This window comes from Bos mutus, chromosome 16, assembly GCF_027580195.1.
Source record: "Bos mutus isolate GX-2022 chromosome 16, NWIPB_WYAK_1.1, whole genome shotgun sequence".
NCBI classification, from domain to species: Eukaryota; Metazoa; Chordata; class Mammalia; order Artiodactyla; family Bovidae; genus Bos; species Bos mutus.
In genome coordinates, this window is record NC_091632.1 from 52,669,983 (window position 1) to 52,697,600 (window position 27,618).

At 37.3% G+C, this 27,618-nt stretch overlaps 1 protein-coding gene across 4 annotated transcripts in view; it reads right to left on the reverse strand.

Moving 5' to 3' along the window:
- Positions 1–27,618, reverse strand: part of AKT3 (AKT serine/threonine kinase 3) — a 282,206-nt gene that overhangs the window by 192,279 nt on the left and 62,309 nt on the right. The window lies entirely within an intron of this gene.

Consider the following 27,618-nt stretch of genomic DNA (forward strand, 5'->3'; position numbering starts at 1 on the left):
CCCCTAAATAATGATGTCAAAAGAGTTTTTACATGCCCAAGAAGCTATTTCAAGCTAACAAAAATCTACATTTGTTTCTAATGGAGGTTAAGGCCTTTAGGGATTAGAGCTAGAGAGTGTAGATGGCCATTATCTAAATAAACTTATTATTCCCAGTACAAGACAGTAGTATATTCCTAAAAAGGAATATATAATATTTTCACTGTAAAGCTTCAAAGAAATGTCAGAAAAAAAGCTTCATTTTGAAAATTATTATGAAAGTGAATTTAAGAATTAAAAAGTGACTACTGGAAAATTCCCAGAAGAATTTCATTAATGGAACACTGCTGCATCATAGTTGAAAGCTTTTTTTATTACAGAGGTTATAACCATGATTAGTTCCATATAATTTTGATAAAGTGAAATTATGATGCAACTGCTGGGAAGTTTTTACAGACCTCCTTTCCTGTTTACCATCCTACCCAGTACACCTCAGAAAGTGCAATGTTCATGTTTACCTGGCTAAAAAGCAAAATAATTTTTTTCAAGAAATTTATTTAAACATTAAAGGAAGATATCTTCAATTAATAGACCAAAATATTACCTAACAACATCTGGTCTTAAGAACCCATGAAAAAATAAGTATTTTTCCAATCAAGGAAAAGTCTTTTGTAAAATTTTCAAAGCAAACTGCATTTGCATCTTCAGCCTATTTCCAGTTATTCCAAATAATGTGTTTGTTTCCTTCTTTGCAGCTTACCAACTCTATGCCAGAGGTTCTGTTCCTGGCGTCTTGATGCAAAGGGCTCTCCTGATTACTACTTGTTTATAGATTATGATGATGCTAGCAAACAGGTGCCTTTCCAAAGGAAAGTATTAATATTACAATGGTAAGTACCACAGAAAATCACCTTAAAATGTAAACTGACTTTGTCCATAAACACAATGAAATTCAAGAGATAAATTTAAAAGTGTACTTAAGGCACAGTATAGATTTTTGCAAACATGGCTGAAAATCATTTAAGATCATAAGGGATCACAAGCTAACTTTAGGGTCAGCAATAAAAAGAGTTATATAAAAAGCATTGGGTTATATTGTTAGGCATACCACATGCAGAAAGTATGACTCTACACTTTTTCTACTATAATGGTTTTCAAATTGTTTATATTGAGCAATCTCTCCTCAGGTTCTTCAGTCTAATGAAGAAAAATTAACATAAATGAAAACATAAGATTATAAACAGATCCTGAAACATATATAGTGTGCCTGGGTATTGTTTACATGTTTCTGAGAAAGTCAACATAGTTTGTCAGTTTGTCTGTTTTTCTGCATGCTTGTTAAATAATTATATTGCAAAGTCGCTCAAAATTGTTCAGAGGTTTTGAAAGAACCAAGTTGAAAAGCCTTGTGGGAAGGCAGAAGTCTGATAAGCTTCCTAAACAGGACTCTTTTCTTTGAACAAGAAGATAAAGAAGCAGAACTACTTGGTGATCCTATCTGGGATTGGGAACAAGAATGAGATTTTTTTAAAAAGCTGAACAGATACTAACCATTCCTTAGAGTTGAGAACAGAAAGGCCACACAAGCAAAACTTCAAGTCACAGTATGGTATAGACATGCACAATCTTGAGCACTTAGTAACAAGCAGCTTCGTTAGTCCTCTTGAAAACTCATTAGTCCCTATAAAACCACAACCAATCTGGCAAACAACTAAAATAGTATTAAGAAAAGAAAATACCTGCAAAAATCCGATACAGGATTTCAGAAAAATTTAAAGCTGACTAGAGAAATACTTCCTGGTGGCTCAGACAGTAAAGAACCTGCCTGCAATGCCAGAAATCCTGGTTTGATTCCTGGGTCAGGAAAATCCCCTGGAGAAGGGGTAAGCTACCCACTCCAGTGTTCTTGGGCTTCCCTGGTGGCTAGGACGGTAAAGAATCAGCCTGCAGTGAGGGAGACCTGGGTTTGATCCCTGGGTTGGGGAGATTCCCTGGCAGAGGGTATAGCAACCCACTCCAGTATTCTTGCCTGGAGAATCCCCACGGACAGAGGAGCCTGCCCAGCGACAGTCCATGGGGTTGCAAAGGGTCAGACACAACTGAGCAGCACACAAAGAGAAATACTATTTAAGTGTGATTAACATAGTAAAAATGAATCAATAATGCAAAAACAGTATTAATCACATGGAATTTTCAGGGTTTGCATTTGTCCTAAAAGAGGTTTTCTCTGGATGTAGCTGTATGGATAAGATACCTGGATTAGAACTAATTAATCTGTGTAAACTCTGTGAAGATCGCCTATTTATGCACATCTGACTTTCAAAGCTCTGTATCTTGAGGAGAGTAGTTTAAATTTGCCATGTGAGACACAGTGACATCTAGTGGCAACTCTGTTGAACAGTACCCATTTGGTACTTCATTTTCTAAGAATCTGCAAAGAATAGTGCCCAGCAAAATGGGGGGGGGGGAGGGGGGCACTCAAATACTGCTGAAGGAATAAACTACTCTGTTGTTAGTATTTTAAGCTAATATTCCAATTTTCCTACTCCCACTGAACTTCCTCCTTCCTTTTACTTACCATTTCCAGTCCTTCATTCTCCAGTTTTCTGTCTGCAAGTTCCCTTCTACCCTTATTCATGTGTCTCCTTCTCTGTAGAATCCTTGGTCAGTCTCTATTTTTCTCATCTAGTTTTTCTTTCACTGCACACATTTTATCACCCTCAGTGTGCTACTCAATCTATTTTCCATGTAACTGTTCTGAGCAATAATATATTAAATCATGAAACTAAGCCAAAAAAACCCTACACTATAATTCATGTACCCCTGGGAAATTAACTCATCTCTTTCTGACTTGACCATCTATCAAGTCAAATAGATAATGATTATTTACAAAAAAGCAGACATCTTCTTTACCCTATTCAAAACTGCCTCTTCTAAATGCCATCTCTCTCATTCTGTAATGACCTTACTTCCTAGAAAATATGCAAACTACTGAATGCAAATAATCTCAGGGCTTCCCTGGTGGCTCAGTTGGTAAAGAATCTGCCTGCAGTGCGGAAGACGTGGGTTTGATCCCTGGTTTGGGAAGATCCCTTGGAGGAGGGCATGGCAACCCAATCAAGTGGGCTTGTTGAAGAATCCCCATGGACAGAGGAGCCCGGTGGGCTACAGTCCATAGGGTCTCAACTCTCCATTTGAAAGAGTCTCTTTATTTGGAATGCTCTTATTTCAAAGGAGGCTGTATATATATCCTCTTTTCAAGGGCTATCCTCTGTTCCTCTGTTACCTATAAAAATCTTATTATGTCAATGATTATATCTCCCTTGAATCTTCAGAATCTCCCTCTGTATTCTGACTCCCTAACCTATGAACATGCTCACCCCATTCAAGCATCATCTTTCTTTGACCTGCTAAAATGTTTTCTTTACTTGTATCAGAAAATAACTAAAAAGTAATAATGTATAATGACTTTCTCCATTTCTTCAATATCCACCTTCAAATCTCTGCAATTTATCATCACTATTCTACTGAAACTGGTCTCTACAAGGTCATTAATGAAACCGTAGTTAATGACCTCTTTTCAGGCCTCATTCTTAAATCCATACATGTGGGTAACTGCTATCACTTAGCTTCTATGGCACAGCAATCTTTTTATCTTTTCCAATCTCCTTCATAACTCTCCCTGCCTACACTTCTCAGATTGTCTAAATGCAATATGGACTCCCATATACTTCAAAAGAAAGAGGCAAAGTATTATTTCTATGAACAAAGTGGTTCAGTTACTAAATGGGAATTAATCTGCCTATGAACTCAGCCCAAATTTATATTCTGCTGATCTGCCCTGCTTCTTCAAAATACTACTTTAAACCTCTTTCATTTAAATTTACCCCAATAATTTCCAATCATAATTTCATTATCTCTAGTGATCCAAACTTTACACGGTATTGATACTAACATATATTTTGTCATCTTTGGATGTGTCCTAAGTCTTCTTGATTTCACACCACAAGTTACTTGCAACTACCACATGCAGCCCTGTCCTACCAGTCCCCTTCCTTCCATCCCTTCCTTTCTCACCCTCTCTCCTGATTACACAGATACACACAGTATTTTACAAGAATGGCGAGCTTAGTGCCCTCATCCTCCAACTGGGGTTATTTCTAAACATACTGTACCCTTCATGCACACACTAGGTTCTTAATAAATATTATTAATTAAGGCTAGACAGCCTTAACAGTCAATTTACTACTAGGAAATAATAAAATCATATTTTTAGATAATTTTTTTAAAAAGAAAACTTCCTTTTGTCTTAGTTGCTGGTTATAAATTAGGTACTCACAATATTGTATTATAAACACACATAGGAAATGAGTTAATGTTTTGGGGGGAAAATTATTAATTCGGAATTCTCTGACCCAATTTACTTGACCCAAATTACATGTCACAACTCTAAATTTTTTTTTTTACAACTCTAAATTATATCAAGCCAGACATATTTTTTAAAATGCTTCTCAAAGATAGCCTACTAAAGGGAAAAAAGAAATTCCATAAATTATTACTACAGAATCACAAAGAACAACACATTTTAAGTATCTATGCAACTTCTATAATGCGAAGATACTTGCCACAAGGCAAGTACAAAGACCATTCGTGTTACAGAATTTTTAAAGTGTATCTAAGGCAGTGATAAGTTTGACTTTTCTACCAAATGGTTGGATTTAAGTATAAAGAAAGCTTAAATGAGTAATAGTCTAGGAAATAGATTTATACCTAAATTTTACATATATAATACACTCTTAATTTCCTTTTTTTGTAGAGGACAGTGCTGTATTCATCTTTTAAAATAATACAGTCCTTGTTTTTGTTTTGCTGTTTTCTGCCTTAGCCTAATAAAGACAAAGACAGGATATTCTGCTATGCGCTTCACTGTCAAAGGGTGAGTGGTGCTCTGATCTAAGAGGTATATCAGGGCTCCAACTCAGAAATGCAAAACGAAAGAGAAAGAGAAAGCAGGAACATTCACTGCAGAATGAACTTTTGTCTACAGGAACACGCTTGAGATACACATGGAACAACTGAAACTGGATCCAGCCCACAGGGAACGGGGCTGGGAAGAAAAGGATATGGGAGACACAGCAAAGCAGGACTGAGACGGGTAGGAACGACTAGGTGTCAAAGAGGTTGCCTGGCCTCTAGAAACTTCAGCCCAGGGGCCTTCAACTGCCAAGCCAATCTGCCATCCACAATGATATTCCACCCAACCAAAACTCCACTGAGTCCAGGAAAAAGGCAAAGAACTTATAATAGCCTGGTTCGCTAATCACAATGAGCTGCTGAGCAAGGGCTAACGCTATGTATTAGAGTCTTGTAACTGCTTGCTGGGTGACCTCTGTTTTATCTAATAACTATGAGCTTCTTTACTTTTGGCACAAAGCCAGAAGTCAGCAGATGAGTGAACATTTTCAACTAAGAAAAAAATCTACTCAATATTGGAAGGTACAAAAAAGTGATATTTACCCAAAATGAAGCACATAAGCACCTAAAAGATATATCTAGTAAAGTGACATGGCATGGCACTTTAAACATTCTAATGTTGAATTAATTATAGTGACCATGAGCAGTGCTTTACAAATAGCTTTGATTCTCAAATGAATGTTCTTTGCAATTGATAATACTAATTCAGCCTTTTCTTATAGTTGACGCTATAAATATTACAGAAATTATGTACTGCCCATGTTCATTACACGAATTTCACATAATAATAGGTTTGTTAAATTAATTTTTCCCTAAAATAGATAAAATAATTAATCCTTATTAAGGATTATTTTCCAAATGTAATTTTCTAAAAAACCTCATTCCAGTTATACACATAGATTTGGTGTTTTCAACTTTTAATTTTATTTTTTCAAACTCAATAGATTTTAAACTTTAAAATAATAAAAACACCTTGCAGGTTTCTAAGTGGTCTTTTACACTTTAACTTCAGGGGTAGCTTTTGGGTACCCTGACTGCTTTGTTTCAGAGAATAACACTGTTATTAAATTTATGGGTGTCATCACAAAGGTGTATTTAACTTTGTTAAATAATCCTAATCAGACCCAGGGATCAAAACTGAGTCTTTCACATTGCAGGCAGATTCTTTACCACCTGAATCACCAGGGAAGTCCCAACAGTTTTGTTCTTGTGTTTCAGCCCCTCTTGAGATACTGTGCTGTGCTGTGCTTAGTAGCTCAGCCTTGTCCGACTCTTTGCGACCCCATGGACTATAGCCCACCAGGCTTCTCTGTCCATGGGGGTTCTCCAGGCAAAAATACTGGAGTGGGTAGCCTATCCTTCTCCAGGGGATCTTCCCAACCCATGAGTAGAACTGGAGTCTCCCGCATTGCAGATTCTTTACCAGCTATATTACCAGGGAAGCCCTGTACCAACTACAGTAGCCTTAAATAAAGATCCTTGAAACGAACGATGGGGAAAAGGAAGTTAAAGTTTCTATCCCTCTTCCCAGGCACAAAATGGCAGAAAGCAAATATCTGAAATGGGTAAGTGTACCTTTGGCATATTTTCCTGCACCCTTTTTCAAATACATATTTTTCTCCTACATCCAGATATTTGCTTCCCTGGTGGCTCAGAGGTTAAAGCGTCTGCCTGCAAGGCAGGAGACCCGGGTTCAATCCCTGGGTTGGGAAGATCCCCTAGAGAAGGAAATGGCAATTCACTCCAGTATTCTTGCCTGGAGAATCCCATGGACGGAGAAGCCTGGTAGGTTACAGTCCACGGGGTCACAAAGAGTTGGACATGACTGAGTGACTTCACTCACTCACTCCATCATGTTGTACCATCTTAATCTGCTGTAATTTCCCCAAATGCTCCATATTTTAAAGTTTATGATGCTCCCTTTACCAGCACCTGATGTCAGCAAGGCAAGAAGAATGCAAACAGTCAAAGGAATAAGTGAAAAGCTATGCCTACACCTTTTAAATTTTTATTGAGTTGTCCAGAAAGTTTGGTTTTTTCCCACAAAATGGTTCTAGTAGCATTCAGTTCAGTTCAGTTCAGTCACCCAGTCGTGTCCGACTCTTTGCGACCCCATGAATCGCAGCACGCCAAGCCTCCCTATCCATCACCAACTCCCAGAGTTCACCCAAACTCATGTGCATCGAGTCGGTGATGCCATGCGGCCATCTCATCCTCTGTCATCCCCTTCTCCTCCTGCCCCCAATCCCTCCCAGCATCAGAGTCTTTTCCAACGAGTCAACTCTTCGCAAGAGGTGGCCAAAGTACTGGAGAAAAGCTTTAGCATCAGTCCTTGCAACGAACACCCAGGACTGATCTCCTTTAGAATGGACTGGGTGGATCTCCTTGTAGTCCAAGGGACTCTCAAGAGTCTTCTCCAAGACCACAGTTCAAAAGCATCAATTCTTCGGTGCTCAGCTTTCTTCACAGTCCAACGCTCACATCCATACATGACCACTGGAAAAACCATAGCCTTGATTAGACAGACCTTTGTTGGCAAAGTAATGTCTCTGCTTTTGAATATGCTATCTAGGTTGGTCATAACTTTCCTTCCAAGGAGTAAGCATCTTTTAATTTCATGGCTGTAGTCACCATCTGCAATGATTTTGGAGCTCCCAAAAAATGAAGTCTGACACTCTTTCCACTGTTCCCCAACTATTTCCCATAAAGTGCTGGGACCAGATGCCATGATCTTAGTTTTCTGAATGTTGAGCTTTAAGCCAACTTTTTCACTCTCCTCTTTCACTTTCATCAAGAGGCTTTTTAGTTCCTCTTCACTTTCTCCATAAGGGTGGTATCATCTGCATATCTGAGGTTATTGATATTTCTCCCAGCAATCTTGATTCCATCTTGTGCTTCCTCCAGCCCAGCGTTTCTCATGATGTACTCTGCATATAAGTTAAATAAGCAGGGTGAAAATACACAGCCTTGACTTACTCCTTTCCCTATTTGGAACCAGTCTGTTGTTCCATGTCCAGTTCTAACTGTTGCTTCCTGCCCTGCATATAGGTTTCTCAAGAGGCAGGTCAGGTGGTCTGGTATTCCCATCTCTTTCAGAATTTTCCACAGTTTATTGAGATCCACACAGTCAAAGTTCAGGTGTCTTTAATTTCATTCAACATAATTTTGTTAGACTGTATTGTGATAGCTGTCATCTTACTGTACATCTGTTTAAAAAAAAATCAAAATTAGTGAATTTTTGTGTAGCCATTTTAATATTAAAGATAGAAGAAAAAAAGCAACATTTTGGTATATTATGCTTTATTATTTCAAGAAAGGTAAAAATGCAACTGAAAAGCAAAAAAAAAAAAAGATTTGTGCAGTGTACAGAGAAGGTGCTGTCACTGATCATAAGTGTCAAAACCGGTTTGTAAAGTTTTGTGTGGGAGATTCCTAGTTGGACAATGCTCCATAGTCAGGCTGCAGACCAGCTGAAGTTGATAGTGATCAAATTGATAACATTAATTGAAAACGATCCACATTAAACCACATAGGAGATAATCAATATACTCAAAATATCCAAATCAAGCACTGAAAATCATCTTCCTCAAGCTTTGTTGTGTTAATTGCTTGGATGTTTGGGTTCCACATAAGTTAAAAAAAAAAAAAAAAAACAAACCTTCTTGACTGTATTTCTACATGAGATTCTCTATTTACAGCAACAAAAACATTCCATTTTTAAAACAAATTGTGACAGGCAATGAAAAGTGGATACTGTATACTAACACAAAATGGAAGAGATCATGGACAAGGGAAATGAACCACCACCAACCACACCAAAGGTCAGTCTTCAACCAAAAATGATGATGATGTGTTTCTGGTAGGATTGGAAGGGAGTCCTTTATTATGAGCTCCTTCTGGAAAACCAAACGATCAATTCCAACAAGTACTGCTCCCACTTAGACCAGCTGAAAGCAGCACACGACGAAAAGTGTCCAGAATTAGTCGACAGAAAGTGCGTAATCTTCCAACAGGATAATGCAAGATCACATGTTTCTTTGGTGACCAAGCAAAAACTCTTCCAGCTTGGCTGGGAAGTTGTGATTCATCTGCCATATTCATCCGACGTTGAACCTTCATATTTGCACTTATCTTGGTCTTTACAAAATTCCCTTAATTGAAAAACTTTCAACTCCTTCGAAAACTATAAAAGGCACCTGGAACAATTCTTTGCTCAAAAAGATAAACTGTTTTGGGAGGATGCAATTATGAAGTTGCCTGAAAAATACCAGAAGGCAGTGAAACAAAATGGTCAATACATTATTCAATGGTGGTCCTGGTGAAAATGAAAAAAAATGTATCTTTCTACTTAAAAACCAAAGAAACTTTTTGGCCACCACAATAAATATCTTGGCTACTAGCTTAAAGTTATAGTAATAACTTATAGGGCCTTAAGTAGTATATGAAATTAAAATATATGCAATGTTTAATTTAAAAAAATAGGGAATATGAAGATAAGCTGATATAAGAATAATCCTTGGAGATCCATTTTTTATAAGAGACTTACATATTGGCTTAAGAAAAATTTTTTCTTTCAGTATATATACTTGGTAGTTCACATAATATTGTTCTCTTAAAACCCAATTTTGGTACTATGAAGGCTGGTATACAAAGGAATGGTTTCTACCAGAACAGATAACCATTTCATCATGTTACATTCCTCATCAAGATGCCCCAGCAGGTCTCTTTTTGCTACATCAAATTCAAACTCTTCAACAGATTAGAAAATTATGTAGCAGAGTATAAGAACTGAACAGGAACAGTTGAGTCATATTAGAGAGGACATCAAGAACTAAGTTTTAGACCTACAATCCCATCTTTCTTCACGAAGCCTTCTATAAAGTCAAAATGGAGAAATAACAATGAACCATTTCTTATACTAATATAAAACAAGGTGGTGTTAGTCGCTCAGTCGTGTCCGACTCTTTGCGACCCTGTGGACTATAGCCCGCCAGGTTCCTCTGTCCATGGACTTCTCCAGGCAAGAATACTGGAGTGAGTAGCCATTCCCTTCTCCAGATGTTCCCAACCCAGGGACTGAACCCAGGTCTCCTGCATTACAATCAGATTCTTAACCATCTGAGCCACCAGGAAAGTCCAATGTCTGAAGAAGTTTAGTGCTTATTTCCTATTTCCTTGAATTATTCTCTACATGTTTCATATATTGCTCTTTTTCCTGAGTAGATTATAGAAGCTTGGAAGTAGATTATGAAGTTCTTATGTGGGATTTGCCTCATTTCTACTTATTGTTTCATCCTGGTTACTAACAGTATACTCTGACACTCCTAAAATCTTCCTATTTTGTATAATAGATTGTAAAGTCATCCTACACCTAAAGACCATGTCTAAAATTTATTTACTTATATCAAGTACCTACTATATAATGTATAAAAGCTTTCACTGGTTTTCAATATGGAGTTTTCATTTTTCTTGGCTCTTTGTATTTATCTTAATTAGCATTTATTAGAATGGATAACTGTATATATAATTGAATATATTTATGTTTATAATAAATAAATAAATATATTTACATGACTAGCTGTTTAATACCTGTGTCTCTACTTGATTTTAAGATCTGTGATCAGCAGCACTCAACCAGGAGTGGTGATTTTGCTCCCCATCCCTGGTGGACATTTGGTAACATCTAAAGAACTTCCCTGGTGGCTCAGACCATAAAGGATCTGCCTGTAGTGGAGGAGATCTGGGTTTGATCCCTGGGTCAGGAAGATCCCCTGGAAAAGGGAATGGCAACCCACCCCAATATTCTTGCCTGGGAAATTCCAGAGGCGCTATAGTCCATGGTGTCACAAAGAGTCAGACATGACTGAAATGACAGTACACCACGCACACACACACACAAATACACATATAAATGTATATATACACATACACATACATATATGTGTACACACATAGACACAGATACTTCCTAACTATGTACTGAAAGGGCTTGAGAACAGTGGCAGCCAATACAATGAACGAAAACAACCAGTACCAACAATTTCAGGTAAAAATACACACAAATGTGATTCCCTGGAGCATACTGATTCCAGAGCTACAGTGGGGATACAGCAAGATGATCCTAGAGTATCTTGTGCAGACAGTAAGCATGTGCTCGAAGAACAATGGAGACAATGTGAGGATTAGATGGTAGTGACTGATGTATCAATATTAATTTCTTAATAGTTAAACTCTTTTATGTATGAGAATGTCCTTGATTGTAAGAAAAATTCATCAAAGTATGCAGAGATAATGAGGTATCCTATACTCAGATGGATCAGCAAAGAAATATTCTTCTGAATTATTCTAATTCTAATTCTCTGAAATATTCTTACAACTTTTGTTAGTTTAAAATTACTTCAAAATATAAATTAAAAAATAAATTAAATGTGAAGGTTTTTATATTTGTATTCCCTATTTGAATTTTGATACAGATTTATTGAACAACTAAAGCTCTTAATAGGTTCTAGTGATAAATTTCATTCATTTGTTAAAACTCAATAAATACTGAGTGCTCCATTCTATGACAGGCACTGGGAAAATAATAGGAAAAAAAATGAACGAAAATCACTGCTCATGAGCTCTATATTTTAATGGAGGAGAAAACAATACATAAAATGTTAGATACTGATTAAGTATTAAGGAGAAAAACACAAAACAGTCAAGGAAGGAATACAAAGAGTTTGGAGAGGATAGGGGAGCTAAAGTTTTAGATAAGGTAAATCAGGATGGCTGCCATTGCGAAGGTGATTTTTAAGGAAAATTGAAAAGATATGAGGAAGCTAGATGCAGATATATGGGGGAACAGTTTTCTTGACATAGAGAACAATGAGCCTTTGAGATGGGAACACACTTAAATTAAGGTGCTCCTTGGAATGCTAAGGCCTCTGAAGCAACTGACAGATACAAAATCAACTTATAATCTTCCATCTTACTGTAAATTTATGTTTGAGGCACTGTTCTGACTGAAATGTTACATTTTTAAACATAATATGGGCTACCCTGATAGCTCAGTTGGTAAAGAATCTGCCTGCAATGCAGGAGACCCTGGTTCGATTCCTGAGTCCAGAAGATACTCTGGAGAAGACATAGGCTATCCACTCTAGTATTTTTGGGCTTCCCTTATGGCTCAGCTGGTAAAGAATCTGCCTGCAATGTGGGAGACCGGGATTCGATCCCTGGGTTGGGAAGATCCCCTGGAGAATGGAAAGGCTACCCACTCCAGTATTCTGGCCTGGAGAATGCCATGGACTGTATAGTCCATGGGGTCGCAGAGTTGGACATGACTCAGTTGACTTTCACTGCACTTCACTTCAAACACAATATATTTTTAAATGAGGCAAAGAATGTTAAGAGATGAGGGAAAAATGAAGTAAATGTAAACCAATAACCATAAGTCTCTATATAAAGATGCTAAATTTTACATTTTAAGAGAATCATTTGCTATTTTATAATCACACCTATGAACAAGGTAGCTAGACTTCTAAGATATTAAAGAACATACCTCTGTGGATTAAATATTATTTCTTTAGACAATAAACAGTGTGGTTAGAATGCATCTCCTACATTAATGAAGGCACCTAACGTTTATATCATGATACTTCTAAACAATTTACCCTAATACTCCCAAACTGCACTGTAGGTACATAATGTGGTTTTACACTTAAGGTGGCCCATCTTGTTAGTTGAGAAAACACCTGATTAATAGAGGCAATGGCTTCTAACCTAGGAATATGCATCCTCAGATATGAAGGCCCACGGTTAGACTTGATTTTTCTCTATTGTCTAACATATCACATGCTTTATGTATTTATCTTTCTTATTGTTTATTTCCCTCACTTGTATATGAGCTCCACAAACATACAGGTACTCAATAAATATTTGACTGAATAAAAAAAATGAATAGTTGGAGAACAGTGGACTGAGGCAAGACTCAGCACCCACTTTGGTAAGCACTTCCCTTTTACTTACTCTAAGTACTTCAGTTTAGTTTAGTTCATTTCAGTCACTCAGTCGTGTCTGACTCTTTGCGACCCCATGAATCGCAGCACGCCAAGCCTCCCTGTCCATCACCAACTCCCAGAGTTCACCCAAACTCATGTCCATCAAGTCGGTGATGCCATCCAGCCATCTCATCCTCTGTCGTCCCCTTCTCCTCCTGCCCCCAATCCCTCCCAGCATCAGAGTTTTCCAATGAGTCAACTCTTTGCATGAGGTGGCCAAAGTACTGGAGTTTCAGCTTTAGCATCATTCCTTCCAATGAACACCCAGGGCTGATCTCCTTCAGAATGGACCGGTTGGATCTCCTTGCAGTCTAAGGGACTCTCAAGAGTCTTCTCCAACACCACAGTTCAAAGCATCAATTCTTTGGCGCTCAGCTTTCTTCACAGTCCAACTCTCACATCCATATATGACCACTGGAAAAACCATAGCCTTGACTAGACAGACCTTTGTTTGCAAAGTAACGTCTCTGCTTTTGAATATGCTATCTAGGTTGGTCATAACTTTCCTTCCAAGGAGTAAGCGTCTTTTAATTTCATGGCTGCAGTCACCATCTGCAGTGATTTTGGAGCCCAAAAAAATAAAGTCTGACACTGTTTCCACTGTTTCCCCATCTATCTGCCATGAAGTGATGGGACCAGATGCCATGATCTTAGTTTTCTGAATGTTGAGCTTTAAGCCAACTTTTTCACTCTCCTCTTTCATTTTCAACAGGCTTTTTAGTTCCTCTTCACTTTCTGCCATAAGGGTGGTGTCATCTGCGTATCTGAGGTTATTGAATCCCAAACATCAAAACTCAGAATTGACAGAAAATCTTCCCCGGCTACTGAAAATTCAGTCAAGCAAGGAACAAAAGTTTGGAAAGATTTCCTAAAACCTGGGGATCATCTGTCAGTCAGCTGCACTATCAATTTGTACCTATGAAGGAGCACTCCCAGTTAGCTACATAGGCCTAAATAACACAGATCACCCCAGTGACTGCAGTCAGAGGTCTAATGATCTTGTTCCACTTTATCCTTAACGTTTAAACACATAAAATGGCTTACTGCATGCAAGGCACACCTCACCATGCCTGATACATAGGAAGGATTTAACGAGAGAGATACCATCTAACCTAGAGACAGTTTTTTCAAGGCAAATAATATGAATGTATTTTAAGGAATAGAGTAATATATATTCATTTAAGAAACATGGTAACTATTTTATTATTGAAGACAAAGCGCACAAAATTTTAGTTCCTTTATCTCAGAATCTTTCCTGCTGGGTAAATTGGTCCAATTCAATGTCTCATAAGAAATTATGATGCTAAGATAATTTCTAATAAGTCAAAATAATAGATGTTTGTCAGATACCTGGTAACTGTAAATGAATAAAGCATCTACAGTTTCTCCCAACTTTCAAAAGAGTAAGTGTAGTAGCTTCATAGTAATTCTGAGTTTCTAAAATGTTCTGGCACATATTTAGTGAATAAAGTATGTGAAATGGATAGATTTTAAATACGTTTATTAAAATTAGTCTTTCATTCTAGAGGCAAAAAAATCATTTATTCTCAGGCTAGATTGATGATCATCTGTTCTTAAAATTTTTCATGTCAACAGAAAATACTAAAAAACATAAACAATGAATTTACTATGCATACTTTTAATTGCAGACTATGAAACTCCTTTGTAATGATGTGATCAAGCTAACACACTATTTCGCAGAAGCAAGGTATATCAGGAAGGAAAGACAATGTCAAAATTATCTTTTTTATCTGACTTACGTATAATCAAAGATTCACCTCTACAGATGGCTATGAAAGCATCCCAAAAAATATTTCCATGTGACAGAGCATATTATGCTCCACAAAAGGGACTATTTTCCACACTATTAATAAGGCTCTTAATGTATTTTCCTCCAAAAATTTCTTTTTGATCCTAAGTCCCCTCAATAGTTACTTAGTAATTTCAGAAAATAATAAGACAGGAATGGCTAAAACACTGACCTTGGCACATCTGGCAACAAAAATTATGCATGGCAAGGTAAAGACTGTTAACACTGTACTTAAAATGTAAATCTCATCTTCCAAAATCATTCACTCACTGTTCCAGAAATATTTCTAGAATGAACCATAGCTTTCAGGGTTGGGGCCAAGTTTTACAGTGAAATTCAATGTTGGCTTACAGATATCTGTCATTTACTTTCTTTATGACATAGAGACAGATTTATCTGAATAAAAAATATTTTAACAACTTATGAAAGCAAAACAATTATTCAACTATGAAACAAAATCAAATATAAAATTTTCCTACTGAATGAAAAACTATCATCTTTCCATTTGTCATTTAATACTGCCTATTGTTTACTAGAATTATACGGATTATAATTTTTAAAATTATCCTACTTAATGTTTATTTTATTATTGTTGATAATTAACAAAACAGTTAATTTCTATATCATCATTTTACTGCTAGTTCTCAAAAGTGAAGAGTCTATTCACTAGGATTTTGTTTCTGGAGATTGTAATCACCATTAACAATCCTGCCAATTAAATTATTTAAAGTTCACAGACCCAGAATAAACCTCTAAACTCATTTTCAAACTGGTAAGCTATACACAGAAAATCCTGCTATCTTTAAGACTCAGTATTCACAGATAACTAAGTAATAATCCAAATTTTACAAAAATTTAATTAAATTAATGAGAAAGTGATTTATTGTAAGTCACTTGAAAGTTCACCTTTATTATTAACTTAAGGCTTAAGTTCAGAGCCCAACTGGAGCAAAATTCTCCAGAAGTCCCCTCATGAATATCTGTCTTTGTCACCATGGGCTAAAAAGCAAGTCAACTGACAAGGAAATCTTTGCAACAGATTCAGAATAAGGAAGAATTCAGAGAACAGATGTCCATACCAAAATTCTTTGTAGAATATTCAAATTTAAATAAAAACAACTGTGGTAATATAAAAAATGTTTAGTAAATCAAGTTGGGAGGTTTCTAGAAATGCTAGATCCTCTAACTCTATGCAAATTTTTAAGTAAGATTATTAAAAGAAGAATTAAAGGGAAACAGTTTCCTATATACATGAAATGACAAACTGCCAACCGCGTATCATACAATTTTCAACATACTTCAAAGACTTTATTTTTTCAGCTTTACTGACCTATTAAGTTGTATGATATTAAACTGATTTGGCATGCACAAATATATATATATATATATATATATATATATAGCAATATTCTGAATAATTTCTAGATGAGAATCCAAAGGAACATTATATTGACCTCCTTCATAATTCTAGAATCTACACATCACCATAGCTCAGTTGGTAGAGAATCCGCCTGCAATGAGGACACCCCAGATTGATTCCTGGGTAAGAAAGATCCGCTAGAGAAGGGATAGGCTACCCACTCCAGTATTCTTGGGCTTCCCTTGTGGCTCAGCTGGTAAAGAACCTCTGGCAATGCAGGAGACCTGGGTTTGATCCCTGGGTTGGAAAGATCCCCTGGAGAAGGGAAAGGATACTCACTCCAGTGTTCTGGCCTGGAGAATGTGACAGTCCATGGGTGTCACAAGAGTCAGACAAGACTGAGTGACTTGCAATTCACTTTCCTTTAAGGTTTAAAATCATTTTCCCTCTCAGTTTGTTTCATTTTAGATGCAAATATCACTTTTCCTTTAGTATCAGATGACATAAAAAAGCAGAGCCCTGGAGCAATGTCTCAGAGCTAACTGAGGTGCTGTCTCCCAGGCTGCAGCCTCATTTTGCCCTGAATAAAACTTTTGCAACTCTCACATTGTACATCTTTTCTTATTGACAACTGCCAAGGAATTCCCATGGGAAGTAGATTCTAATGCATACCGTTTGTCTCCAAAGTACCATAGTGTTTTAGGAACCCAGTAATCAGTTAATTGTCTCTTTAAATTATGTGTGACTGCTATATTTAAGATGGATAACCACAAGGACTTATTGTACAGCACATGGAACTTTGCTCAATGTTATATCACCACCTGATGGGAGGGGAGTTTGGGGGAATATGTCTGAGTACCTTCTCTGTTCACCTGAAACTATCACAATATTATTAATCGACTATATCCCAGTAAAAAATAAAAAGTTTAAAAAGAGTGCACAGCCTTCACATTTATATTTCATTCCATCAACCTAACAGATCAGCAGAATACTGAGACCAAGAGAAATTAATGTGAACACCCTCCAGTGGCTGGCTCTGCAGCACAACAGAAGCATTTCCATCCTGAATTTGTTTTACTCTGCAGATTTTTGAATGATAGAAAATTTTAGATTTAGACATTACATTATAATCATACAAATTTTGGTAAAAATCCAACTTTTAAAAGAGGGAAAACAAAAATCTCTAAGTCATTACTTGTCTCTATTTGCAAAATTCTTAACTCAAAATTTCCTCTACCAAGGTGTAAGACACTATTTTAGTAACAGAATGGTTAGTTCTTTTTTTAATCTGCTATCATAATCAAGCAGTATTCAGAAAGTAAGACTGGAAGGAAGGAAATTAGTCAAAATGCAAACACTGAATCCTTATGAGAGAAAAACACAGCTAAAGTAAAAAAATACATATCTATATGTGCTGTGCTGTGCTTAGTCACTCAGTCACGTCCAACTCTTTGCGACCCCATGGACTATAGTCCATTAGGCTCCTCTGTCCATGGAGACTCCCCAGGCAAGAACATTGGAGTGGGTTGCCATGCCAGCCTCCAGATATGTGCTGTTTATATTAATATATCAAAAGTAACCATAAAATATTTGGGGGAAATCTTCATTCAAGGGTAATCTGAGTTAAACAATGTGTACTGAGAGTACAATCCCTTAAACTCTGGATTAGTTTAATTATGTTAAATACAGTACATACATATGCTGAGGGGGAAAAAAATGGCTGTACTTTTAAGAAAAATTTTTACTAAATTTATGTCAATTTAGAAAAAAGTATTCATGATAATATTTTAAATACAAATCATTAAATCCTGAGTACTGACTTCTGGAAAGCAAAATTACTTTAAAAATGCATTAACAAAGAATGATAATAAAAGAAAAACAACCAAAAAAGTCTATATTTAACTGGCTGCTCAATCATTAGAAAGGTGCCCCATAACTACCATATGTTACTCAAATATGTTATCACACCTACAATTTCATCATATGTCTCCCAAGAAATTAATTAGCTCTAACTTTTTCAACTTTGACAAAAACGTCTGCATCAGTCAGATTACTAGCTGTTGCAAACATTTCAGAATTCAAAGCTTTCTTCAGCTTATATTTAACCTTTTAATTACTATTAATTATTTAGCAACATGCAGAACAACATTCACTAGACAGATGTATAATTTTAGAATTATGAATAATGTAAAGTCATTTATATACATATTTACTTTTGGTACACATTTGCTTAGTAACTTTAAAAAATAAAATTAATCTAAGGTCTAAAACTATTTACTGATACATCACTTCACATCTATGTTTAGGTTAAAGAAGAAAACACCTAAAACTTTCATTTTTTTCAAAAATTTAAAAAGTCTTAAAAAGTTGAGGGCATATAACTTATGATAAATGAATTTAGTGATTAGAAAGGTTATATATAAATTACAGAAAAAAGAAATCTAGTAGAACATGTTAATTTTAAAAAGATTTTATAATCCATCAGCAGTAAAAAAAAAAAGTGGCTAAGGGAATTTTTATAATTTTTTCTTTATCAACTGTTTTCAATCTAGTAAATAAAATAGAGAAAAAAATAGATTGAGAAAAAAAATCTATTCCTGTTTGATTTTTAGATCACTATCAGTTCAGGATATCCTCAACCATATAAACCAGTTTCCATCCCCACTATTTTCTTTAAACTACTCTGTTAAGGCTATCAATGGACTTCATAAGTATCCATTCCACAAATATTTATACAGCAATGAACACCTGACCTGCCTCTTGAGAAACCTATATGCAGGTCAGGAAGCAACAGTTAGAACTGGATATAGAACAACAGACTGGTTCCAAATAGGAAAAGGAGTACGTCAAGGCTGTATATTGTCACCCTGCTTATTTAACTTATATGCAGAGTACATCATGAGAAACCCTGGGCTGGAGGAAGCACAAGCTGGAAGCAAGACAGCCGGAGAAATATCAATAACCTCAGATATGCAGATGATACCACCCTCATGGCAGAAAGTGAAGAGGAACTCAAAAGCCTCTTGATGAAAGTGAAAGTGGAGACTGAAAAAGTTGGCTTAAAGCTCAACATTCAGAAAACTAAGATCATGGCATCTGGTCCCAGCACTTCATGGCAGATAGATGGGGAAACAGTGGAAACAGTGTCAGACTTTATTTTTGGGGGCTCCAAAATCTCTGCAGATGGTGATTGCTGCCATGAAATTAAAAGACACTTACTCCTTGGAAGGAAAGTTATAACCAACCTAGATAGCATATTCAAAAGCAGAGACGTTACTTTGCCAACAAAAGTCCATCTAGTCAAGGCTATGGTTTTTCCAGTGGTCATGTATGGATGTGAGAGTTGGACTGTGAAGAAAGCTGAGTGCTGAAGAATTGATGCTTTTGAACTGTGGTGTTGGAGAAGACTCTTGAGAGTCCCTTGGACTGCAAGGAGATCCAACCGGTCCATTCTGAAGGAGATCAGCCCTGGGTGTTCATTGGAAGGAATGATGCTAAAGCTGAAACTCCAGTACTTTGGCCACCTCATGCGAAGAATTGAGTCATTGGAAAAGACTCTGATGCTGGGAGGGATTGGGGGCAGGAGGAGAAGGGGATGACAGAGGATGAGATGGCTGGATGGCATCACCGACTCGATGGACGTGAGTTTGGGTGAACTCCGGGAGTTGCTGATAGACAGGGAGGCCTGGCATGCTGCGATTCATGGGGTCACAAAGAGTCGGACATGACTGAGCTACTGAACTGAACTGAACACCACAGACAAAAATTCTGTTCTCACCTTCTAACAAGAATGAAAGAGAAAACAAAAATAAGTAAATTAGTTGTATAAATAAGTAAAAAAAATAGTGTATTAATAGTGCTAAGGGCAAGTATTTCCTAATTCCCTTGTTAACCAAACAAAAATCAAACCAACCACAAATAAGGAAAGCTTGCACTGGGTTCAGTAAAGCCACATACAACAGTGCTGAATTCTCCTTTCAGTTATCTCAGCTAACAAAATAATGGACAACCTAAAAATCATCTCTATCTAGTAAGGTAAGTCACTTCAGTCGTGTCCGACTCTGTGCGACCCCATAAACGGCAGCCCACCAGGCTCCCCCGTCCCTGGGATTCTCCAGGCAAGAATACTGGAGTGGGTTGCCATTTCCTTCTCCAATGCATGAAAGTGAAAAGTGAAAGTGAAGTCGCTCAGTCGTTTCTGACTCTTAGCGACTCCATGGACCACAGCCTATCAGGCTCCTCTGTCCATGGGATTTTCCAGCAAGAGTACTGGAGTGGGGTGCCATTGCCTTCTCCAATCTAGTAAGGAATTACATTTAAATCCCAAAGTTACTACTTCTAGGTTGAAATAAACACTCAAGTCAGTCAGAATGAGGGCAGCCATAGAAACAGCCAACAATTTCCTGCTGGTAGCAATCAGTCTTTTCTTTGTGATTACTGAAATTTTTTGCTACTGACAGGGAAAATGGCTCCTATGAATTACACAATTTTTGAAATTTTTAAATTTTTTAAAAAACCTTAGAGATATCAGAAGTCCTCTAGGAAGCTTTCCTTGACCTCCTCAAGGGGATTTAAGCATTTCTTTGTCTTTATTTCAAAATCCCATAAAAGTAAGGAACAAAGTTCTTATATTCTCTTTGTATTCCCAGAACCTATCTCAGATCTGGCAGAAGAGTTTGACTAGACATTTCACCAGTGAAAGTACTGTTTTAGAAAAATCAGTCTGGGAACGCCCTGGCAGCCTGGTGGTTAGGATCCGGTGCTCTCACTGCTGGGTTCAATCTCTAGTCAAGGAGCTAAGATCCTACAAGCAACACAGTTGTCATTCAGTCCCAAGACTTGTCCAACTGTTTCTGACCCCATGGACTGCAGCATGCCAGGCTTCCCAATCCTTCACAGCACAGAGGGGCAAAAAAAAAAAAAAAAATCAGTCCGATAACAATAAAACAAAGATTCAAGTCTAAGGTTTATAATCATTGTGAAATTATTTGTATAATGGATAAGTACACTGCTCTCAACCAAGGAGGAAGCACACTCATCTGTATTTAGTACGTATTTATTAAGGTCCTACCATGTGCAATGTTATGTCAAAATGTATACATAAAATGTATAAAACTGTCATGGTCCCTACAATCACATTCAAAGGGGGGAAAGTAATAAAAAAGAAAATAAATAATAACTTTAGATTTCAATTACTTCTATGACAGAAATTTACAGGGCACATTGATAGAGACTGTACCACCTTTACTGGATTCTCAAGGAGTACTTTACATAGGATGTACTAAGACAAGACCTTTGGTAGATATTGCTGGAATATAGTAGGTAAACAGATTAGAATTCATTTAACAATTTAATGAATATTTCTATGTCTCATGTACTATAACCCTAGCATGAATAAAATCCAATCTCAGCCCCAAAGAGCCTGAACTCTAATAAGGGAGAGACATACACTGCTCTGACTATGGAGAACACACAGGTTTATGGAATCACAGACAGGAGCACTCAGATGACCTACAAGTAGTTCAGCACAGAATAGGTACTAATAATGAAAATACAAATAACATACATTTTGAAGAGCCAACAGAACAACATAACAGCAGGTACACAGGAGACTGAAAGAGGAAGCAGATATATATCCACGGGAACATTTTAAATAATTAACTAGAATATTAAACATAGGTGTTTTCGTTCACTAGTACCAAATATTTGGGATTCACTAATACATACATAATGTAAGTAATAATGTCATGTTAACCCGACAGCCACGGGCTTCCCTGATGGCTCAGCGGGTATAGAATTCGCCTGCAACGCAGGAGACACAGAAGATGGGGGTTCAATCCCTGGGTCAGGAAGATCCCCTGGAGAAGGAAATGGCAACCTGCTCCAGTATTCCTGCCTGGAAAACCCCACTGACAGAGGAGCCTGGCGGGCTACAGCCCAAAGGGTCACAAAGAGTCAGACACAACTAAGCACGTAGGCACGGCACAGCATGACAGCAGAACTAAGAGTCTGCAGAGAGAATAAAAGAGGGTTAAGAACAGAGTAGGAATGAGAAACAGTCGCATGCGGTGGAAATCAAAAGACAATGTGCCAGTAAAAGAACACTCCAATACAGGAATGAACCAAGAAAGTCAAATGCCAAGGAAGCCTAAAGATGTACATTCCGCAAGGGCTGGTAGCTCATCATGTTAAATGATAGACACTCCTATAAGGCCAAGTAGTAAAGCCCACTGAATATGGAAAAAGGACATGATCAGCTGTGGAGAAAAGTTTTGTCATTTCTAAGGCGTGTCTGACTCTTTGAGACCCCATGGACTGCAGCCTACCAGGATCCTCTGTCCATGGGATTCTCCAGGCAAGAATACTGGAGTAGGTTGCCATTTCCTTCTCCAGGGGATCTTCCCAACCCAGGGATCGAACCCAGGTCTCCCACATTGCAGGCAGACGCTTTAACCTCTGAGCCACCAGGGAAGCCTTCTAAGGCCTAGTTAATCATAAATAATCACCACGAGGAACATAAAGACTATGAACCACATTCTCATACCATCAATTTTATGATTTTGGAACCATACCAAGTATTTATTAGAAGAAATAAACACTGTATATAAGTGAATAAAACACTGTATAAAAGAGTAAAAATTAACTATTCATTTTCAGCAACAGGTAACTTCTAAATAATTTATTTTCATATGAAAACATTCCAAGTTAAAAATGTCTCAATAATACATATTAAAAAGAAAAGAGTTCTTTTCATTAAGAGATACATGAACATGCATAAAGAATGATGTGACTTCTGAGATCTGCTCCCAAATAATTTAGAAAGTAAAGGAACAGGTGAGTGTACAATAAAATAAAACTGGCTATGAGTTGGAAATTTTTAAAGCTGATGTTGATTGCATGGGCGTGACTATTATTACTTTTGTACATGCTTAAAATTTCTTAAGAAAATATTTTACTACCTAAGAGCAAAAGAGACAAACATTTGTAATATCCCAACCCCAGAGCAAATAATTCTTACAAGGTTCTGAAATTAACCTCAAAATGTCAAAAGGAATGAAAATACAATTTTTATATGAAGGAAGGTTGGAAACTTGGCTTATAAAATATATAAAAGGGAAAGGGGAGACAAAACCCAGCATAAACAACTTATAGAATCTAGCTCTGATTTCATGAAAATTTAAATTTTAAAATGCTATAAGACTGAAATTTTTAAATATTTAGAATTAAATCATGAAAAATAAATGCTCCGTTTCCTCCAGAAGGTTAAGATATATTTTTTTCATAATACACATTACAGGATAATCAAATTACTTAAGGTAAAAGTTCTGTGACAATCTTACATAATGACAGGAGTAGGAGACTATACCTGTTGAAACTAAACTTGCTTTAAGTTATTAATTCTGATATATTCTTTCCTGTTTCCTAATTTCCACTGTACCAGTTTTTCCACCTAAGTAGTGTCAATTCATTTCAATGTTACTTATTCCAGGAGTCTGACCCCAACTCCACACAGCAGGACAGAATGTCGTACTGTAGCCTCCCACAGAACCCTTTGTTATCTCTATCATATTAAGCAGTTCATTTTAGTACCATGAAGGAAAGGATCAGGTCTTAAAAAAAAAAAAAAAATGTACTGAGATACAATTCATACACCATAAAAATTACCATTTTAAAGAATACAGTTTTTGTTTTTAGTATATTCACAAGATTGTGTAACCATCAGCACTAACTTCAGAACTTTTCACCTTCCAAAAAGGAAAGCCTGAACCCATTAGCAGCCTTGAGCTCTCCATTCCCTCTTCCTCCTCGCCCTGATGACCTGCTTTCTGTCTTTTGTGGATTTCCCCATTCTGGACATTTCATATAAATGGAATCATATAATACATGGCCTTTTGTATCTGACTTTTTTCACTTAGCAGAAGGTTTTCAAGGTATATTCATGGTAATAGCATGTATATTACATTACTTTTCCAGCTAAATAATATTCCATTTTATGGATTATTCCATATTTTATTCACTCATGTAACAGTTACTGGACTTTGGGTTATTTCCACTTTTGGGGCATCTATGAATAAAGCTACTATGAACATTCATAGACAAGTTTTGTATAAACATATGACTTCAATTTTCTTGGGTATATACCTAGATATGAAACTGCTGGGTCACACAGTAACTTGGTTTAAGTTTTCAAGTAACTGCCAAACTGTTTTCCGAAACAGCTGCACCACTTTACAAACCCACAAGCAGTATATGAGGGTTAAAATGTCTTCACATTCTCACCAACACATTTTATTGTCCATCTTTTTGATGAGTGCCATCCTAACTACCGCACAATTGCACTCATCTCACACGCTAGTAAAGTCATGCTCAAAATTCTCCAAGCCAGGCTTCAGCAATATGTGAACCATGAACTTCCAGATGTTCAAGCTGGTTTTAGAAAAGGCAGAGGAGCCAGAGATCAAATTGCCAACATCCGCCGGATCATGGAAAAAGCAAGAGAGTTCCAGAAAAACATCTATTTCTGCTTTATTGACTATGCCAAAGCCTTTGACTGTGTGGATCACAATAAACTGTAGAAAATTCTGAAAAACATGGGAATACCAGCCCACCTGACCTGCCTCTTGAGAAACCTGTATGCAGGTCAGGAAGCAACAGTTAGAACTGGACATGGAACAGACTGGTTCCAAACAGGAAAAGGAGTATGTCAAGGCTGTATATTGTCACCCTGCTTATTTAACTTATATGCAGAGTACATCATGAGAAACCCTGGGCAGGAGGAAGCACAAGATGGAATCAAGATTGCCGAAGAAATATCAATAACCTCAGATATGCAGATGACACCACCCTTATGAAGAAAGTGAAGAGGAACTAAAAGCCTCTTGATGAGAGTGAAAAAGTTGGCTTAAAGCTCAACATTCAAAAAAACAAAGATCATGGCATCTGGTCCCATCACTTCATGGGAAATAGATGGGGAAACAGTGGAAACAGTGTCAGACTTTATTTTTTGGGGGCTCCAAAATCACTGCAGATGGTGACTGCAGCCATGAAATTAAAAGACACTTACTCCTTGGAAGGAAAGTTATGACCAACCTAGATAGCATTTCAAAAGCAGAGACATTACTTTGCTAACAAAGGTCCATTTAGTCAAGGCTATGGTTTTTCCAGTGGTCATGTATGGATGTGAGCGTTGGACTGTGAAGAAAGCTGAGCACCAAAGAATTGATGCTTTTGAACTGTGGTGTTGGAGAAGACTCTTGAGAGTCCCTTGGACTGCAAGGAGATCCAACCAGTCCATTCTAAAGGAGATCAGTCCTGGGTGTTCTTTGGAAGGAATGATGCTATAGCTGAAACTCCAGTACTTTGGCCATCTCATGCAAAGAGTTGACTCATTGGAAAAGACTCTGATGCTGGGAGGGATTGGGGGCAAGAGGAGAAGGGGATGACAGAGGATGAGATGGCTGGATGGCATCACTGACTTGATGGACATGAGTCTGGGTGAACTCCGGGAGTTGGTGATGGACAGGGAGACCTGGCGTGCTGTGATTCATGGGGTTCCAAGGAGTCGGACATGACGGAGCGACTGGACTGAACTGAACTGAATGGGTGTGAAGTGGTATCTCCCACGATTTTGCATTTCTCTGCTGGCTACTGATGTTGAGCATTTTGTCATGTATTACCGGCCATTTGTGTATATTCTTTGAAAAAAAAAAAAAGTCAATTTAGATCTTTTGGCCACTTCTAATTTGGGCTATAGATGATTTATAAAAATTCTTGATATACTCTGGGTACTTTATCAGGTATATGATTTTCAAATATTTTCCCTCATCCTGTAGATCATCTTTTCACTTTCTTAAGACTGTCATTTGACACGTTTTTAATTTTGATGAGTTCTAATTTTTCGGTTTTTCATTGGTTGCTCATGCATTTGATACCAAATCTAAAAAACTATTGCCCAGCTCAAGATCACAAAGATGTACTCATTTCCTTCTAAGAGATGTATGGTTTAGTCACTAAGTTGTGTCTAACTCTTTTGACTTCCTGGACTGTAGCCTGCCAGGCTCCTCTGTCCATGGAATTCTCCAGGGAGAAATACTGGAATGGGCTGCCATTTCCTTCTTCAGGGGATTTTCCCAACCCAGGAATTGAACCCAGGTCTCATGCATTGCAGGCAGATTCTTTACCAACAGAGCTATGAGGGAAGCCCAAGAGATGTATAGTTGTAGCTTTCATGTTTATGTCTTTAATCAATTTTGAGTTATTTTTTGTATACAGTATGAAGTGGGGATCTAAATTGATTCTTCTGCATGTGGAAGTCCAGTTCTCCCAGCATCATTTGCTGAAGACTATCCTCCCACAGTGAATGGTCTTGCTACCTTTGTCAAAAATTTACCAGAGTTGTATAAGTTTACTTCTCAACTCTCGATTCCCTCTCACTGACCACACATCTATCCTCCATGTGTCTCTGACTGCACCTAACACAGAACCTGAAATATGGAAGCATGCAATAAAGATTTAGTAGGTGAATAAATAGCCTTTTGTCAACAATAAAATAATTAAACTGTGAGCTGAGCAATACTTTAAGGAGCATTATCCTATCCCAGTATTTAAAAAGCAAGAAACTGAGACCTAAGAGAGGTTACCTGATGAGATCAAAGGAGAAAAAAAATTACTTAAGAGGCAGGGGCAGAATCAGAATTCAGTTTTCCTAACTTTAGGTGTAGGGCTCTTTCCATAATACCATGGAAAGTGGCTTCTCAACTAAACTGAACTGCCTAAATATATGCCAGTGTGTTAGCCTATAAAAACCAGCATACGTTAGAGACAGAGATAGGCATGTATCCTAATCCTTAATCATAAGGGAATGCTTCATAAGCATAATTCATCAAAAAGCCTTACAATCAAAATGGGGCAGGAAGTAATTAATATACCACTGAATGCAGTGTTTTCCTCTAGGCGACTGTCCTCTATTTCACTCTCAGCTCAAGAACATAGCTAGTCACACTTTTAGTCTTTATTTTAGGCAGAAGAAAACCGTTTGTGTGACAGTAAAAATTATAAAGCAATCACGTGCCTAGTTCCAATACCCTGATCTCTTTACCATTTCCCACCATCACTGTGATGCTTTACTCACTACTAAGTGCTGTAGAGAATGCAGAAATAGAGTGATCATCATGAATTTAACTTTCCTTTACTATCCACAAATTAGTCTGCCTCCTTCCAAAAACCAGAGAAATTTTAGAGCTGTAGAACAGAAAAATAAAGGGAAACAAAGAAACAATTACAGGAGAAGCCTTCTGAAAGACACATGCGGGGATGTGTGATTTGAGGTAAAGGGAAAACACCAAGTGTCCACGCCTAACACTACGTGTACATGCACAAGGAAGGAAAACGCTGTCTGTGCAAATGCTGTGTGTGTAGGATGTACAAGTACACCATGAACTGACTTGTAGTCA